General features: G+C 39.3%; 1 protein-coding gene across 1 annotated transcript in view; it reads right to left on the reverse strand.

Annotated features, from left to right (window-relative positions):
• Nucleotides 1-20,847, reverse strand: part of snx19b (sorting nexin 19b) — a 206,328-nt gene that overhangs the window by 118,826 nt on the left and 66,655 nt on the right. The gene's annotated exons all lie outside the window — the stretch shown is intronic.

Raw genomic sequence — 20,847 nt, forward strand, 5'->3', positions numbered from 1 at the left:
GAAAGGCTTCTCTAGTGGCTCAACCACAAGCTGCTCTAAAAAGTCATCTTGTGGGTACACCCTATCCTTGTTATATGCGTCTTCAGACAATGCAGATTCACAGTTATGGGAAGAACCTATTTCTAACAATGTCTCCTTATATGTGTCCAAAACTCACAGTTATGCGAGGAGCACTGCTTCCCCTACAATACAAGTCACATGCGCACACCTCACAGTCTTACTCCCGCCAGTCTTGCATTGGTTTTGGCAAGGTGTGGATGTGCGATCTTGCGCTCTTAAACTTTTGCTGGTTTTACCTACGGTACAGTGATTTTGTGCTTGAAATATTTAACTATGCCTCCTAAGCATCCGATGTCATGTCCTGGGCCATCAGCCGAGCGGCAGAGAACCGCTTTAACACTTGAAAAAAAAGTTGGAAATTATAAACAGCGCGGCATCAGGTGAAGGTAACACAGCTCTGGGACGCTACTGGCGGGAACAGAATCTTGCCTTTAAAGTTCTTCTGTTGCTTGACAATGCACCAGCCCATCCTAAACATTTAGACAGCATTCATCCTAACATAACAGTGTGTTTCCTGCCGCCTAACACAACATCGCTGATTCAACCACTCAACCAAGGTGTGATCCACATTCAAGGCATATTTCTTTTTTACGGCGAACTATCTCTCAGATGCTGTAAGCAACAGACGATTTTGAAAATCCCGGGAGTTTACCAACGGTGAGGGAATGTTGGAAGTCGGAACACTTGGCACAAATGGCGATGGACAAGGACCCAAGTTTAGAACAGAGTCAGCATTTCAGTCGTTCCCTGCCATCAACCCTTCTTCCCTTCAAGCAAATTTATGCTGAAAAACAAAATGCTACCAAGCAAACAACCCTCACCATTTTCTTCAAACTGGTGTCATCTCCTGCTGCTGGCAGTTCTAAGAGTTCTGTGAGTCTTCCTTCACCCCTTGCTGTGCTTGATATGATCCTGAAGACCACAACCATCCACCTTATCCGTGTAAAACTGCCTGACACCATAACAACCACTCATCTCCCAGAGTGAACACACCTGCCACTGTTGGTGAGTACTGTACACCCTAGTATGTTAACTTTCTATGATGTATTACATTGAATATTACCTTAAATTGATGAAATATAATATGAATATTGCCTTGTGGTACTGCTTTTGTGTCGTATTGGTATGAAAATGTAAATAAATTACTGATAAAATATATTTAGGAAGCCCTCTGGAATGTATCCTCATTTTCTCCATTTAAATAATTATTCACATTACACGTTTTCACATTATGCATCGACTGCGAGGAACTTATCCCCCGCATATAATGAGGATAGGGTGTATTCTGCAAACTCCCTGTTTGCTATCCAGCACCAACATAATTTTTCCAACCTTCCTGCAGATTGAAATCCCCCATGACTATCATAACATTGTCCTTTTGACATTCCTTTTCGATATCCCACGTCCTGGCTACTATTCAGAGGCCTGTACATAACTCCCATCAGGGTCTTTTTACCCTTGCAGTTTCTTAACTCTACCCACAATCTTCCAATCCTATGTCATCTCTTTCTGAGGATTTGATTTCATTTTTTTTAACCAACAGAGCCACGCCAACTAAGGGTTAATTTACAGAACCAATTGGATGGTATGGTAGAGCAGCATTTAGCATACTTGCTTAACAGTGTCAGCAATCATCGATCAGGGTTTGATTTCTTCACTGTAAGGAGTTTGTACATTCCCTCAGTGATAGTGTGGGTTTCCTCTGGGTGCTCTGGTTTCCTACCCAATACTAAAGATGTGCAGTTAGGCTCAGGGTTAGTGGGTTGTGGCCATGCTATGTTGAGCACAGAAAGCATGGTGACACTTGTGGGCTGCCCCCCCGTGCACAATCCATGGACTCTATTGGTCATTGACGTAAATGACGCATTTCACCGAATCTTTCAATGAGCGGGAAGGTGGGTGGGTAGCCTCCAACATGATGGCATGAACATCAATTTCTCCAACTTCAAATAATTTCTGCACCCCCCCCCCCCCATTTCTCTCTTTTTCCATTCAGGTTTCCCTCTCACCTTTTCTCTTCTCCTCACCAGTATCACCTCCTCCTTGTGCCTCTCCTCCTTCTCTTTCTTTTATGGTTCACTGTGCTTTTCTATTAAATTTCTTCATCCGCCCTATACCTCTTCCACCTATCATCTCACAGCTTCTTACTTCATCCCCTCTCCCCCACCCATCCACCTTCTGCCTCACTTAGTCTCACCTATCACCTGCCAGTTTGTACTTCCCCTCCTCCCATTTTCTTATTCTGGTTTCTCACCCCCTCGTTTCTAAGCCTGATGTTGACTGCTAATTTCTCTTCATGGATGCTACCTGACCTACTGAATTCCTCCAGTATTTTGTATGTTTTGCTCAAGATTTCCAGTATCTACAGAATCATTTGTGTTTTTTTTATTGGCTGAGCTGTCACACACTTAGCCAATCACAGGCTTTAAAAAAAGAAGCTGCTGGCTCCTCCCTCAGCTGCTGCTAAACTGGAGAAAAACAAGCTCCCAACAAGAACCTCAGTTTGGATTGGCTTAAGATTCAATGTTGGGCCGCTGCCAGCAAGGCTCATAAGACTGATGGCCACTTGGGCAAAGCACCAGGAATCAGCAGTAACAAATGAATCCCAGCTGGAAGATAACAGCCGCAGGAGACAGGAAGGAAAACTTTTCACTTTCTCAATCTGTAAGATTCCAAGGGCAATAAATAAACTCCTGACCCTAAGATTTGGGTACCAACTTATTGCTCTAAAGATAAGCATGCTTCACATACTACAAAAATAAATATTATTATTAATAATACAGAATAAACATCAAGGATAAACAAGCAAGAACAACTTATTTAATAGATATAACCATTCCAAACATACGTAATTTGCAGGTCAATTAGTGAAAAACACCAGAGATATGCCGAATTAAAAGAGGAAGTTGAAAGGCTTTGGAACATGAACAGGGTATACACTGTCCCAATAGCAATATCTACAACTGATGTCATCCCAAAGTCACTACACAATAGTATTAAACAATTAGGGCTACACAGTAATATCTATGTAAATCTTCAGAAAGTCACAATACTAAACATCACTAGAATAATCTGAAGGTTGCTAGCAATTGAGAAATGAGTGGGCTTGGCTGTGCCTGTACCTCAGGTTTTACCAGCTTGAGCTAGAAAAAAAAAAATAATAATAATGACTTTTCACACAGACAATGTAGTTCAAAGTGTGTTCCAATGAGATAAAGTGCAAATATAAAAATAAAATAAAAAATAAAAATAAACATGAAAATAAAAGACAAAAAGATGTTAACTAAAAGTAAGGTTAAATAAATAGGTTTTCAGCTGGTGTTTAAAAATGTCAGCTGAGTCTACATCCCTTATAGCTTTAGGTACTGAATTCCACAGTTCAGGAGTATAGTCCAAAAAAAGCTGACCTACCAATAATCTTTTAAAGATAAAGATGGAATGACATACTTTTAAGACCTACTAGAAGGCCTGCAAAATTACTGCAATATGACCAATCTCACAAGCTGATCAAGTGTCGCAAGGAAATCAAGAGTATTTAAGAATTAACTTCGCCGAGTTGTACTTTGTCAGTTGCCCTTCACAGATATTCCAGAAGCTGGACTGAACAGAGGAAACAGGTGGACCATTTCCTGAACAAAGAACATCTGCAGATGGTGAGCCCTGAGGAGGTCTTTGCTGATGAACTGGTGTTGCATCAACAGGGAGCTGTGTTACACAAGACTGACCTCCGCGGTGCTGCAGAGAACAAGCAGCAGCTGTGAGAGGAGAGACTGAGCAACCAAAAGACCCAACCTCTAACCATATCCACACTGTACCAGAAGATGTGGAATCCGGATCAACCTCTGCAGCCACCCGAAGACCCATCAATAGACTTCAATATTCTTAGGAGAATATCATACTCAACTCGAGTGATCACACTACTAATGCATCATGAGAGGAAGAAAAAAACAATTCCAGCTCAGCTCTCAAAAGCTGAAAAAGTGTGGAGCAGAGACTAATAAACCCAGTATAAACGTCACTGCAAGGGAAAAAAAATTGTCTGATTAACCAGCGAGGCAACCTTCAGTGATTTGCCAAAGAAAAGGCCAAACTGATCAGTCAAAAGGCCAAACTGCCAAACTGATCAGTCCTCAGATGGTCCTGGTCTACTTACGATTGGTTAAGTTTTGTATGTGAAGTAAAACTTAACATGATTACTATCATGAGTTTAAAGATTTGTGTATGGTGCTCGGGGTAAAAGGAGTGTACCCTCTATCATGAAATTCTTGTTAAATTAAATGGAGACCAACTTATACAATTCTAGTGATTCCTAGAAAAGCAATGACTATTATGTTTAGTCTTCGAATCTATTTTGCCTACTCAATGTCTGAGTTCTACGACCTTCTGACCAGTAGCTGAAAGAAGGGCTTCCAACAAAGTTTATTAAGACCCAATTAAATGTCGTGAACCAAATTAATGAAAACACTGAAATAATATGTCAAATCAAAGATATGATTCAAATTATTAAGAGCACAAGAGATACTACAGATGCTGAACACACAGCAACACACACAAAATGCTGGAGGAACTCAGCAGGTCAGACAGCATCTATGGAAATAAATTAACAGTCAATATTTCAGGCCAAGACCCTTCACCCTATAGAAAGGAAGGGGGAAGAAGCCAGATTAAGATGGTGGGAGAGGGAGACAGACATGTCAGGCTATGACAGTTCATAAATTATTCGGAATTATCAATAGTCTGACATGACCATCATATGCTGTACCTTACATAGCTTTATCTCATGACTGCAATTCCAAGACTCTATCTACCTATATACACATAGGTGGTCAATCCTATATGCAGTTTCAGGGGTTCAGACTTGCATAAACAAATACTTCAGGGTTTATTTTCCAGGTTACTGTCTCTAATATTCCCAACAAATGATAGGATTGGAAATGTCTACATTTGTTGATATTTTTGCATTTAGTGTGAGTTGAGCATTCTTGCAGATGGCACCTGACTCCAAACTCTTTCAATCTTTTTATTAATATTTAGAATATTATGAATGAGATACAATTCAAATAATGGTAAGGGATTACAAATATATGGACTCCCATTATACATAAAGAAATACATAAACAATGAATACAGCATAAGTAAGTTTCCCAAAACATAAACCATATAGTATATATATGAACAAGGTAAGTTTAGATATTCCATAATATATAGTATAAAAAAGAGAAAAAAAAAATCTATCTAAGAAAGTTAGCTAATCTACTAATCTAGTATCAAGAAAAAGAAAAAAAAACAAAGAAAAAAAAACTAAAAAAAACTTTTAAAAAAGAGAAAAAAAAAGGGCTGTTCATAGTATCTCACGAGCATACATAAACATCAATGACGTCAACTCCGATCCTCTCAACATACATACGATTAAAGCTGAAAAAAAACCGATAAGCCTGGCACAGGGCCATTACATCATATGAAAATATTGAATAAATGGTTTCCATATCTTTTCAAATTTAATAGAAGTATCAAATACAGCACTTCTAATTTTTTCTAAATTTAGACATAACATAGTTTGAGAAAGCCAATGAAATACCGTGGGAGGATTAATTTCCTTCCAATTCAACAAAATAGATCTTCTAGCCATCAAAGTGAGAAAAGCAATCATTCGACAGGCGGAAGGAGATAAGTGAAGTAAGTCCATCATCGGTAAACCAAAAATTGCGGTAATAGGATGGGGTTGTAAATCAATGTTCAATACCGCCGAAATAATATCAAAAATATCTTTCCAATATTTTCTCAAAAGTGGACATGACCAAAACATATGAGTTAAAGAAGCGATTTCTAATTGACATCTGTCACAAATAGGGTTTATATGAGAATAAAAATGAGCTAATTTATCCTTGGACATATGGGCCCTATGTACAACCTTAAATTGTAATAATGAATGTTTGGCACATATAGATGATGTATTAACTAATTTAAGAATCCTATCCCAATTCTCAATAGGAATAATAAGATTAAGTTCTCTTTCCCAATCATTTTTGGTCTTATCAAAGGGCACTGAACGTATCTTCATAATTATATTATAAAGTTTTGATATAAGCCCTTTTTGAAAAGGGTTTAATTCAAACAAACTTTCCAAAGTATCTGAAGACAGAGAATTTGGGAACGAAGGAAGTACCGTACTTAAAAAATGCCTAACCTGTAAGTATCTAAAAAAATGAAATCTAGGCAAATTATATTTATTAGCTAGTTGCTCAAAGGACATAAAACAGTTGTCCAAAAATAAGTCGGAAAATCTTAATAATCCCTTAGTTTTCCAAGCCAAAAAAGCATGATCTATAATTGAGGGGTGGAAAAAACAATTAGATACAATAGGACTATTTAACACGAATTGAGTCAACCCGAAAAATTTCCGAAATTGAAACCATATACGTAAGGTATATTTAACTATCGAGTTGTCAATTCGCTTCGGCAATTTAGAAAGAGCAAAAGGGAGAGATGTCCCTAAGATAGAACCCAGAGCATAAGCAGAAACCGATTTGGTTTCCAAACTCACCCAATGAGGGCCAAAAGGACCATCCCATTCTTTCAACCAACATATCAAATATCTAATATTAACTGCCCAATAATAAAATCTGAAATTGGGTAATGCCAACCCACCATCCTTCTTTGTCTTCTGTAAGTATATTTTACCTAACCTGGGATTTTTATTCTGCCATATATATGAAGAAATTTTTGAATCAACATTAGTAAAAAAGGATTTCGGAATAAAAATTGGTACCGCTTGAAAAACATATAAAAATTTAGGTAAAATAACCATCTTAATAGCATTAATCCTACCTATCAGAGATAAAGATAATGGTGACCACTTAGTAAACAAACCTTTAATCTGATCAATTAAGGGTAAAAAATTAAACCGAAATAATTCTTTATGGTTTTTGGTAATTTTAATCCCTAAATAAGTAAAAGAATCATTAGCTAATTTAAAAGGTAAAATACCATAATTTGGGACCTGTCTATTCAAAGGAAACAATTCACTCTTATTAAGATTTAACTTATACCCAGAAAACTCACTAAATTGAGCCAACAATGATAAGACTGCTGGAATAGATTTCTCAGGATTAGAGATGAATAATAATAAATCGTCTGCATATAAAGATACCTTATGAATATCTGTTCCACGATTAATACCCAAAATATCCTGTGATTCTCTGATGGCAATTGCCAAAGGTTCTAAAGCGATGTTAAATAGTAATGGACTAAGAGGACAACCTTGTCTAGTGCCCCGAAATAAACGAAAAAATGGAGATCTTTGATTATTAGTAAACACCGAGGCTACTGGAGTTTGATATATCAGTTTAATCCAAGAAATGAAGGTCGGACTGAAATTAAACTTCTCCAACACATAAAATAAGTAAGGCCATTCAACTCTATCAAATGCTTTTTCCGCATCTAATGAAATAACACATTCTGAAGTATTATGTGAAGGAGTATAAACAATATTCAATAATCTCCTAACATTGAAAAAAGAATAGCGATTTTTAATAAAACCGGTTTGGTCTTCCGAAATAATTTGGGGTAATACCTTCTCCAACCTAGAAGCCAGCAACTTGGAAAAAATCTTAGAATCCACATTCAATAAAGATATTGGTCTGTAGGATGCACAATCAGTAGGGTCTTTATCTTTCTTCAGTATTAAAGAAATGGAAGCTCTATAAAAAGATTGTGGCAACTTCCCCAATCTAATTGCTTCTTCAAAAACCTTGCATAGCCAAGGAGATAGAGTATCAGAAAAACATTTAAAAAATTCTACTGTATACCCATCTGGACCTGGTGCTTTCCCAGAATTCATTGAGGAAATAACCCCTTTAATTTCCGCATCCGTAAACGGAGTATCTATTACTGAAAGATCATCAGATGATAGTTTTGGAAAATTCAATTTCCCGAGAAAATCACACATGGTATTATGATCCTGAGGGAATTCAGATTTATACAGCGAGGTATAAAAGTCTTGAAAAGACTTATTTATGTCATCATGGTTAACTGTCAAATCCCCATTCTGCTGTCGAACGTTAGTAATCTGGCGTTTAACTGAAACATTCTTCAGCTGACTAGCTAACAGTTTTCCTGATTTATCACTATGTATATAGAAATCAGATCTGGTTTTCATTAATTGATTTTCTATCGGAGATGTAAATAATAAACTATGTTCCATTTGAAGTTCAACCCTTTGCTTATAAAGTTCCATGCTAGGAGTAGTCGAATATTTCTTGTCAATCTCTTTAATTTTATCAACCAGTAAAAGAGTTTCCTTCTTAATGCGTTTTCTCAGACCAGCAGAATACGAGATAATCTGTCCACGTATATACGCTTTTAAAGTGTCCCAAAGTGTTCCGCATGAGATATCCTCCGTGGAATTAGTTGAAAAGAAGAAATCAATCTGTTCCTTCATAAATTTAATAAAGTCCGGTTCTTGCAATAAGGTAGAGTCAAATCGCCATTGTCTAGCATTTAAAGCTGTATCCGTAAAATTAATAGAAAGTTTTAATGGAGCATGGTCAGAAATAGCTATAATATCATAATTACAACCAATTACCAATGGAATAAAACAAGAGTCAATAAAAAAATAATCAATTCTCGAATAGGAGTGATAAACATGTGAGAAAAAAGAAAACTCTTTGTCATTAGGATGACGAAATCTCCAAATATCAAAAACTCCATTATCAGTCAAAAAGGAGTTAATACAAGTGGCCGACTTATTGGGTAGAGTCTGAATAGTTGTAGATTTGTCCATCAAAGGAATTAAACAACAATTAAAGTCACCACCCTTTATTAACTTATATTCATTTAAATTAGGTAAAGAAGTAAATAAGGACTTAAAAAAGTCAGGACAATCCACATTCGGGGCATAAACATTAACCATAGCAACCTTTTTATTACCGAGTAAACCCGTAATTAACAAAAATCTACCATTCGGATCCGAAAGGATATCGTGTTGAACAAATGCAATAGAGGAGTCAATAAAAATTGAAACTCCCTTAACTTTGGCATTCGAATTCGAATGATACTGTTGACCCCACCAAGACCTAAAAAAGCGATATTTGTCCTCCTTCCTCACATGAGTTTCTTGTACAAAAATAATATGAGCATTAAGTCTTTGGAATACTTTGAAAATCTTCTTTCGTTTAATCGGATGGTTTAATCCATTAGTATTCCAAGACACAAAGTTAATGGTTTGAGCCATGTTTCTAAAGTCATCCCTTTGGTATATAAAGGGTTAACCATGTTATAAACTCATGCATCCGGAAGAGGGACAAAAATAAAGAGCGGACCCGGAAGTGACGACATCGTAGATGTCGTTGACATTTGTAGTTCAAGAACAGCCCAAGTAAAAAAACTAAAACAAATTGATAAGAGAAAAATTAAAAAAGAAAACAGACCAACCCCCACCCCCGTATGAAAAAGAAAAAAAGCCAAAATATGGCTAGAAAAAAGAAAAAATGAAACTAACTCTACCCCCATATCAGCGGCAGACCACTCCGTGTTTAACGGATATATATAAAAAACCACCCGAACTTTAAGAATTATGATCGCAGTACTAAAAACTGCGCTTCTTAATATGCTGAGTTGTAAAGAAAAAGGGAATAAAATCATTAAAAGTTTATAAATCGGGTTATAACCCAAACAAATCAAGAAGTATTTAAACTATGATAAGCGATGCATTATAGGAAGAAGACGAAAAAAGAAACAATAACGCCATCTTAAACTAAACCAATACTTTGCAAAAAACCATTATCTTGATATTAAACAAAAAATTCACTTCGAAAGGTTAAAAAATATACCTTCAAGGGAACAAAAATAATAGACAAAAATATAGTATAGTAGTTAAAGTGTATAAGACAGAGCGATTAATATAACGAAAACACACTTTAACTTAAATATGAAGTATAGGATAAACCTACACCAATAACCAGAGACTAACCCTGGTTTAAGAAATCGAAAACCATCTTTCACGATCAGAATCACTCATTTAATGGAGAGTAGTAACTGTATCAGTAGGGAAGTTCTCCTCCAAATACTTTTTCGCTTCAAAGGTAGACAAAAATACTTTACGCGGAGCATTCGGGGGGGAGATCCTGAGCTTCGCCGGGTATAAGAGCGCAGGTTTTAGATTTTTCTCATAACATTCAGACATCAGAGGTTTAAAAAGCAGCCTTTTTTTCATAACTTCTGGGCTGAAATCTTGCACCAAACGAAAACAATAATCACGAAATTTAATCATCCCAGCCCTTCGAGCTTCACGAATGAGTTGTTCTTTATCGTGTACGTAATGAAATCGGACGATTACCACCGGGGGCTTATCTGAAACCGTCGGTGATCGACTCCAAATTCTATGTGCTCGGTCAAGTAGCGGAGGGTTTACTGGAAAAACCGACGGAAACGCATCTTTTAGAAATTGAGCAAAGTATTTCGAAGGATCGCCTTGTTCTATGCCGTCTGGGAGACCAAGTATGCGTAGGTTCTGTCTTCTGGACCGATTCTCCAAATCGACACTCTTGGCTTTAAGTGTCTCCACCAGTTTAATAGTCGAAATTAAATCCTGTTGCAATTTTTCAATTGTCAAATCTCGTTTCCGAGCTTCTTCTTGCAGCAATGTGATAAGCGCTTGCTGCTGGTTAATTACTGAATCCGTCTTAACCATATAATCTTGAAAAACCTTTATATCTCGTTGAAAAGCCTGACGTTGTTCCTCAAATTTTTTATCCAAAAGCTCCATAAGCAGTTCATAAGTTAACTCAGTGCGTTGCGGTTAAGCTGGCTTCTTTCCATTACCGTTCGGGTTTCGCCCCGGTTCTCGTCCTTTGGATCTAAGAGCCATTTCTGTTTGCATATCTTCCAAAATTCACAATAAAATCTTAACAATAAGCCCGAGAAAGTAGCAAAAGTCTTTTGGTGTAGGTAACAATAAGTTGAATAAGGGTGATCAAAGGTTAAAAAAAGTAAAGATTATGGAGCGGATCTGAAACAGTACTCACTCCATGAGCGTCTCCCGCTGACTCCCGACTCCAAACTCATTGTTGAATTGAATGGCCTTCACGCCATTCTTCAATAACAAATTTATAAAGCACCCTCAATAACTAGCACCAAAGTCAAAATATTATTAGTATCATATTTTCACTTAAATCAAATAACTTATTAAATCAAGTCCCTAAATACCTAAGGTGCAATAATAGAATATCCTCAAATTACAAAAATGTATTTCAGAATAAACAGAGCAATTAATCGGAATCAGATGGCAGAGGGGAAGAAGCTGTTCCTGAATCACTGAGTGTGTGCCTTCAGGCTTCTGTACCTCCTACCTGATGGTAACAGTGAGAAAAGGGCATGCCCTGAGTGCTGGAGGTCCTTAATAATGGACGCTGTCTTTCTGAGACACCGCTCCCTGAAGATGTCCTGGGTACTTCGTAAGCTAGTGCCCAAGATGGAGCTGACTAGATTTACAACCTTCTGCAGCTTCTTTCGGTCCTGTGCAGTAGCCCATCCACATCAGACAGTGATGCAGCCTGTCAGAATGCTCTCCACGGTATATCTATAGAAGTTTTTGGGTGTATTTGTTAACATGCAAAATCTCCTCAGGCTCCTAATGAAGTATAGCCGTTGTCTTGCCCTCTTTATAACTACGTCGATATGTTGGGGCCAGGTTAGATCCTCAGAGATCTTGACATCCAGGAACTTGAAGCTGCTCACTCTCTCCACTTCTGATCCCTCTATGGTTGTATATGGTAACAGACATGAACTTTAATAATAAATTTACTTTGAACACTCAACGATTCCCTTTCATCATCGGATTTCTAAATGGCCCATTGACCCATGGACCTTGTCATTCCTTCTTTCTGCCTTATTTATTTTTGCAATTTATAGTATTTTTTGTCTCTGCTCTGTACTACTGCCACACTACAAATTCACTTCATTTAATTCAGTGATAATAAAACAGATTCAGACTCTGATCTAATAAATATAATTTTACGCTATAACATTCAATATATAACGATGCAGTAAGTGTTATGATTCAACTGAAGAAAAATAGCTATTCCCTGCATATATAGAAATCGTAATTGTAGAAAGCATTATGTACAGTCTAAGGCAGGGGTGTCAAACTCATTTTAGGTCACGGGCCGGATTGAGCAAAATGCAGCTTCATGCGGGCTGGATCAGTTGGACTCATGCGAACGCAGCTTTCGTTGCCTCCGTTTTTTCAGCCTGCTCTCATGTATCTCAGTCTCTGCTATAACTACAAAGTGTTTCACTTTACAAATTCCGTTTCTTATGAAGAAGACTGCCGAGCAAGACTGCCGAATAAACACTAAAAATCCTGAAAACCTGGTACCTGAATAAACTCAGCATTAGCCATATCATACGCCATAGGTGCTTCGATTACTGGGGCCAGCTTTAATAGTAATTAGATATTACGCGGGCCAAAGATAATTCCACCGCGGGCCGGATTTGGCCCACGGGCCTTGAGTTTGACATATATGGTCTAAGGCCATAATCAGGTTTAATATCACCAGATGTCATGAAATTTGTTGTCTTTGTGGCAGCTGGACAATGCAATATGTAATAATAGAGGGGGTAAAAACAAAATCATGAATTACAGTAGTGTAATTGTACTGCAAAGACAACAAATTTCATGACATACGCCAGTGACATTAAACTTGATTCAGATTGATTCCGATTCCGAATAGGAGCAAGATGGATCTCCTTTCTATAATAACAATGAGATTAAACCCAGAATTAATACAGCTCCTGGTAACCTGTATTTTCATGCAATGTGCAACACTAGGAACTCTGAAAGAGGGCAAGGTTTAGCACAAGATATTACAAAAATTGTAAGAACACAATAAATAGCAGAAGTAAGCAAGCCGAAGAGACCCTTGAGGCTGCCCTGCCAATCCGACTAGATTATGGTTGATCCTTACATTAAGTCCACATAGGAACTTTCCTGCTCAAACCACATATTCCTTGTCAAACATTACAATGTAAATATCACATGATATTGCTAATTCATTCAATCTGCCCTTCAGCTGGGGCTGAAATATAACTGATTGGTAACATATGCAGTTTAAAGGTCGACATGCTAGTCAACAACAGTCAACACTGGACTGCAATATTTACTCATGAGCTGTGGTTATTATATTAAGGTGCTGTTAATACTTAGCAATACCATGACTAATACTACTAACACATAAGGAATTGTTTAACTTAATTCTGTCAAAGTAATAAAAAAACAAAAACATATTTAAAGCCTCACAGGTCAATAAGCTACCACAGAATAATTATTTTGCTATAAACCTGAATATTTTGAAATGCTGCTTAGTTAAATTCTCAGAATTCCGCGTGATACCACATTAATATTTTGCTGAGGGAATTAACATAATTGTGAGCAAAACTAAGTATAACCAAATTAGTTTAATTACTAAATTATTAAAATGAAGTCTTGCCCCGTGACTCTTTCTGCCAATTAGAATGAAAGGTTAACCAAGGAATATTGTACCCTTCACAAAACGAATTTCAAATCCATGGATTTTGAAGTGCCTGGAAGATGCTTCTTGCAAGAATAATTATTAGGATTCTGACCGGATTTCTTGAAGTAAATTAGTTCCAGGTTAAAAATAATAAAATGCAGACATTATCCAAAAAGAAATAATAAGAGTAACAGTGGCACAGTTGTAACAACAGCACAGATTGAAAGATTGACAATTAATAAAAATTTAATTTTCACCATTATAGTATTAATACATCTAGCGAGAATGTCATCACACAACCCAGCCTGGCAATTAGATTTCCAACAAGCCACCTTCATCTCTTCAGAAAGGAGAAATCATGGCTCTTTTCTTTCTGTATTTTTTTTCTAGATTATTTTGTTGATCAGATTTATGTTAAAGAAACTGGGGTAGAGAATCATAAAATCTTTTTTCTGAAATAGAGCTCGAGTGACTTTAAGCACAAGAGCAGAATTAGGCCATTTGGCCTATCGAGTCTGCTCTGCCATTCCATCATGGCTGATTTATTATCGCTCTCAACCCCATTCTCCTGCCTTCTCCCCATAACCTTTAACACCCTGACTGGTCAAGAACCAGCTTTGAAAGCATAGTACAAAGTATGGTGACTACTATGAAACTACCAAACAAAAATGTAGATGCTGTAAATCTAAAACAGAAAATACTAGAAAGGTCACATCAACCAGAATCAGTGTTCGGACTGAAGAGATACTTTGTTATAATTGAAAAGGAGACAGAAGAAGCTTATATAGCTGCAGCAGGAGTGGAGGAGGAGGATACCCCTGAAAGAGTAAAACTCCAATATCCATGGCAAAAAAGTTGTAAATACGTTGATTTGGTCAATGAGTGAATAGGAACAGTTAGACCAGGGGTTCCCACCCTGGGGTCTACGGACTTCTTGCTTAATGGCATTGGTCCGTGGTATAAAAAAGGTTGGAAGCCTGTGAGTTAGAGACTGAAAACATAAACAACAGTGTTTATAGGGAACAGCCTCTATCCAGCCGTAAAAAGTCCCCCAATATGATACAATCTACCTTGTTATGACCTTACACCTTATTGCACCGCACCTTCTCTTTAACGGTACCAATATATTCTGCATTCTGTTATTGTTTTTCCCTTGTACTACCTCAATACATTGCCGTATTGAAATTATCTGTACGGAGAACATGCAAAAAAAATTTGGGACGGCACAATAGTGTAGTGGTTAGTGTAATGCTATTACAGTGCCAGGGACATGGATTCAATTTTGCTGCTGTCTGTAAGGAGTTTGTACGTTCTCCCCATGATCATGTGGGTCACCTCTGGGTGCTCTGGCTTTCTCCACACTTTAAAGACCTATGGCACATTAGGTTAATGGGTCACATTGGTTAACTGGGCAGTGTGGACTTGTTGGGCCAGAATGGCCTGTTATTGTGCTGTATCTCTAAATAAAAAATACTAAACACAACCAGATTGTTATGGGGTGACGTGTTGTCATACTGCTCAAAACAGAGATAGAAGAATGCCACACTTGGAAGGCATTATGTGGCTTTGAGTGAGAACTCTATGATCTGAAAGATCATGTACAAAATCAGAAGTTCAGTAACCCCAATAAAGTCAGCACAGGCAAATATGATGAAATCAGTGGTGAAATTCACAAGGTGTACTAATATTCTGTGGCAAGATGCTTGGGTTACTTTTTAAAAAATCTGTTTTGTCTGTTTTGCAGACCTGCCATTTTTGTCCATCTTTACATGCCCTTCAGATGGCGGTAGTGAGACATTTTCCAAACCAGTGCAGTCCTGGTGAACATTCCACACACACTGAACCCAAGGTCCAGGAATCACACCCAGACTCTAAACCTAATCTCATGCACAACTCCAGCCCCATCCTCATGACAGCTTGGCAGCTTGTGCAATTACCTTATAGATTGGGGTTTGACTCATACTGCTAAACATTGAGTGCATGCCTTTACACTTGTTGAAGGCAGCGCGGTAGCATAGTGGTCAGTGTAACAATTTACGGTGCCGTTGATCGGAAAATAGGGCTTCAATTCCCTCCACCATCTGTAAAGAGTTTGTATATTCTCCCTGCTGATTGCTTGGGTTATCTCCAGTTGCTCCTGATTCCTCCCACATTCCAAAGCCATATGAGTTAGGGTTAGTAAATTGTGCTCCTGCTATGATTGTGGACTTGTGATTGTGGATTGTGGAAAGTCAAGAGAACACACCACAGTCCTCATCAAGGGGTCAGCAGTGGAAAGGGTGAGCAACTCCAAGTTCATAGGTGTCAACATCTTTGAAAATCTATACTGGGGCCAAATACACTCAGTGGCCACTTTATTAGGTATACCTGTACACCTGCTTGCTAATGCAAATATCTAATCTGCCAATCATGTGGCAGCAACTCAATGCACAAAAGCATGCAAGCAGGGTCAAGAGGTTCAATTGTTGTTCAGACCAAACATCAGAATGGGGAAGAAATGTGATACAAGTAACTTTGACCATGGAATGATTGTTGGTGCCAGACAAGGTGGTTTGAGTATCTCAGAAACTGCTGATTTCCTCAGATTTTCACATTCAACAGTCTCTAGAGTTCACAGAGAATGGTGCAAAAACAAAAAAAAACATCCAGACAGCAGCAGTTCTGTGCACAAAAACACCTTGTTAATCAGAAAGGTCAGAGCAGAATACCCAGACTGGCTTAGCATCATAACACGTCAAACCTTGAAGTGGATGGGTTGCAGCAGAAGATGACCACGAACATTCACTTTTCACAGTCACAAGAGGTACCCAGTGGCTATACTTCATTAGGAGTTAGAGGAGATTTGATATGTCACCAAAGACTAGCAAATTTCTACAGATGTAACATGGAGAGCATTCTAACTAGTTGTATCACCATCTGGTATGGAGGGGCCACTGCACAGGATCAGAAAAAGCTGCAGAGGGTTGTAAACTGAGCCAGTTACATCATAGGCAACAGCCACCCTAGCATCCAGGTTGCCTTCAAAAGGCAATGCCACAAAGAGGCGGCATCCAACATCAAGAACATGCCTGCTTCTCATTATTACCGTAAAGGACGTAGTAAAGAAGCCTGAAGACTCACACTCAACATTTTTTAGGAAAAGCTTCCTCTCCTATGCCATCAGATTTCTTAATGGACATTGAATCCATCAACACTACCTCACTACTTTTGCTCTCGTTTGCACTACTTATTTATATTTTTATGTATAGTTTTTATTGTAATGTATAGTATATTTTATGTATTGCATTGTACTGCTGCCACAAAACAATAAATTTTGCAACATACTATATACTATATCTTCCCATAAGATATAGGAGAAGAATTAGGCCATTTGGCCTATCGAGTCTCCTCAACCATTTCAACATGGCTGATCCATTTTCTCTCTCAGCCACAAGCTCCTGCCTTCTCCCCATATCCCTTCATGCCCTGGCCAAATAATAATCTATCAACTTCTCCTTTGAACGTACATAAAGACTTGGCCTCCACAGCTGCCTGTGGCAGCAAATTCCACAGATTCACTACTCTCTGGCTAAATAAATCCTCATCTGCATTTTAAAAGGATGCCCCTCTATACTGATGCTGTGTCCTCTGGTTTTAGACTCTCCCATTATAGGAAACATCCTCTCCACATCCATTTTTTCCAAGGCCTTTCGTCATTTGATAGGTTCCAATGAAGTTACCCCGCATTCTTCTGAATGCCAGTGAATATAGACCCAGAGCCATCAAACGCTCTTGATATGACAAGCCGTTCAAACCTGGAATCATTTTCATGAACCTCCTTTGAACCCTCTCCAATTTCAGCACATCCTTTTGAACATAAGGGAAGATAAGGGGCCCAAACCTGCTCATGGTACTCCAAGTGAGGCCTCAGTAGTGCTTTAGAAAGTCTCAACATTACATCCTTACTTTTATATTCTAGTCCTCTCAAAATTAATGCTAATATTGCATTTGCCTTCCTCACCACAGATCCAACCTGCAAATTAATCTTTAGGGAATCCTGCATGAGGGCTTCCAAGTCCCTTTGCACCTCAGATTTTCGTATTTTCTCTCCATTAAGAAAATAGCCAACCCTTTCATTTCTTCTACCAAAGTGCAAGACCATATTCTTTCTGACAGTGTGATCGTGGGACCGTTGCAGCAGGAGGAGGAGCGAGGGGCTCAGGAGAGCGCTGAGTGCTGGGAAGCAGCTGAAGTGATTGTGCTTTAAAAGGAGCGTGGAGGGTAATTGAAGGGTTAAACAGAGTGTTGATTAGTTGATTAGAGGGAGTGAGTACTTGAGATAATTGGCAGGGACAAATAAAAGGAGGGGTATCTCAAGAGGAGTGGCCAGTGTGTGAGTGACTCAGGGTAGCAGTGGAGCATTGAAGCTTTGGCTCAAGAGGCTTTGGCAAGCAGGGCTGAGGATGAGCTTGCTCCCAGTGAGGAAAGGCTGGGTAAGTTCCTTTAACTAATTTAATTACCTTAGGAGTAGGTAATGGAGGTAGCAGTTAGGGCAGTCCAGTGCTCTGTAGCAGTATGTGGGAAGTCAGGGACAGCACAATTGTCCCTGATGACTACACCTGTAAAAGGTGCATCCAGCTACAGCTCCTGACAAACCAAGTTAGGGAACTGGAGCTGGATGAACTTTGGCTCATTCGTGAGGCAGAATTAGACAGGAGTTTCATGGAGATACACCCTTAAAAGTCAGGAGGCAGGTAGCTGGGTGACTGTCAGGAGAGGGAAGGGGAATAGACAGAATGAGCAGAGCACCCCTGTGGCTGTTCCCATCAACAATAAGTACACTGTTTTGGATACTGTTGGTGGGGACGACCTACCAGGGATAAGTTGTAGTGGTCGTGTCTCTGGCACCGAGACTGGACCCTCAGCTCAGAAAGGAAGGTGGGAAGAGAGGAGAGCAGCAGTGATAGGGGATTCGATAGTTAGGGAGACAGATAGGAGGTTCTGTGGGAGAGATCGAGAATCTTGGATGGTTTGTTGCCTCCCTGGTGCCAGGGTCTGTGATATCTCCGATCGAGTTCTCGGTATTCTCAGGAGAGAGGGTGAGCAGCCAGATGTTGTGGTCCATGTAGGGACCAATGACGTGGATAGGAAGGAGGAGGAGGTCCTGCAACGAGAGTTTAGGGAGTTGGGTGCAAAGTTGAAGGGCAGGACCTCCAGGGTTGCAATCACCAGTGCCACGTGCTAGTGAGGCTAGAAATAGGAAGATAATGCAGCTAAATAAATGGCTAAGGAGATGGTGCAGGAGGGAAGGCTTCATGTTTCTGGACAATTGGGCTTTGTTTTTTCCAGGGAAGGTGGGACCTGTTCTGATGGGACAGTTTGCACCTGAACTGCAGGGGAACTAACATCCTTGCGGGTAGGTTTGCTAGTGCTGCTCTGGGGAAGTGGGGGGTTTAAACTAGATTTGCAGAGGGAGGGGAACCAGAGTGTTAGAGCAGATAGTGAGGTGGGGGAGGATAAAGGTCATGCGAGGACTGCATGTACAGACAGAAATCAAAGGTTTGTACGTGATAGAAATGTTCTCAGGTGCATCTATGTCAATGCAAGGAGTATTGTAGGTAAGGCAGATGAGTTTAGAGTGTGGATTGGCACGTGGGATTACAACATTATTGCTTGGGGCAGGACTGGCAGCTTCATGTTCCGGGGTTCCGTTGTTTCAGATGTGATAGAGGGGGAGGGATGTAAGGGGGAGGAGTGGCATTACTAGTCAGGGAAAATATCACAGCTGTGCGTAGACAGGACAGCCTGGAGGGCTTGTCTACAGAGGCTGAGTGGAGCTGAGGAACGGGAAAGGTGTGATCACACTAATAAGGTTGTGTTATAGATCGCCCAGTAGTCAGAGAATTGGAGGAGCAGATCTGTAGAGAGATAGCAGGCCGTTGTAAGAAACAAAGTTGTAATAGTAGGGGATTTTAACTTTCCACATATTGACTGGGACTCCCACACTGTGAAAGGGCTAGATGGCTTAGAGTTTGTCAAATGTGTTCGAGAAAGTTTTCTAAATCAATCTAAAAAATACCAATGAAAGAGGATGCAATACTTGATCTCCCATTAGGGAACCAGACAGGTCAGGTGACAGAAGTATGTGTAGGCGAACATTTTGGGTCCAGTGACCATAATGTCATTAGTTTCAAGTTAATTATGGATAATGATAGGTCTGGTCGAGTTGAGGTTCTAAACTGGAGAAGGGCCAATTCTGTGGAAACGCGAAAGGATCTGGGAAGAGTGGATTGGGATAAGTTGTTTTCTGGCAAGGACGTGTTCAGTAAGTGGAAGGCCTTCAAAGGCAAAATTTTGAGAGTGCAGTGTTTGCATGTTCCTGCCAGGATTAAAGGCAAAGTCAACAGGCATAGGGAACCTTGGTTTTCAATGGATATTGGTGATCTGGTTAAGAAAGAGAGGTGTATGGCAGGTATAGGCAACAAGGAACAAATGAGGTTGAAGAATATAGAAAATATAAGGAAATCAGGAAGGCAAAAAGGAGACATGAGGTTGCTTTGGCAGATAATGTGAAGGTAAACCGAACGGGTTCCTACAAGTATATTGGGTAAAAGGATAGTAAAGGACAAAATTGGTCCTCTCAAAGATCAGAGTAGTTGTCTATGTGTGGACCCTCACGAGATGGGGGAGATCTTAAACAGTTTTTTAGTATCAGTATTTACTCAGGAAACTGGCATAGCGTATATGGAAGGAAGGAAAACAAGCAGTAATGTCATGGAACCTAAAGAGATTAAAGAGGAGGAAGTGCTTGCTGTCTTACAGCGAATAAAGGTAGATAAATCCCCCGGGCCTGACATGATATTTCCCTCACACCTTGAGAGAGACTAGTGTAGAAATTGCAGGGGCTCTGGCAGAAATATTTATAATGTCCTTAGCCACGAGTGCAGTGCCGGAGGATTGGAGGGTAGCTCATGTTGTTCTGTTGTTTAAAAAAAGGCTCCAAAAGTAAACCAGGTAAATACAGGCTGGTGAGCCTGACATCAGTAGTAGGTATAATTATTGGAAGGTGTTCTGAGAGATTGGATATACAAGTATTTGGACAGTCAAGGGCTGATTAAGGATAGTCAGCATGGCTTTGTGCATGGTAGATCGTGTTTAACGAATCTTGTAGAGTTTTTCGAGGAGGTTACCAAGAAAGTGGATGAAGGAAAGGCTGTGGATGGTTGTATACATGGACTTTAGCAAGGCCTTTGACAAGGTCCCACATGGGACGTTAGTTCAGAAGGTTCAGACACTA

This window comes from Hemitrygon akajei, chromosome 26 (genome assembly GCF_048418815.1).
Source record: "Hemitrygon akajei chromosome 26, sHemAka1.3, whole genome shotgun sequence".
Taxonomy (NCBI): domain Eukaryota; kingdom Metazoa; phylum Chordata; class Chondrichthyes; order Myliobatiformes; family Dasyatidae; genus Hemitrygon; species Hemitrygon akajei.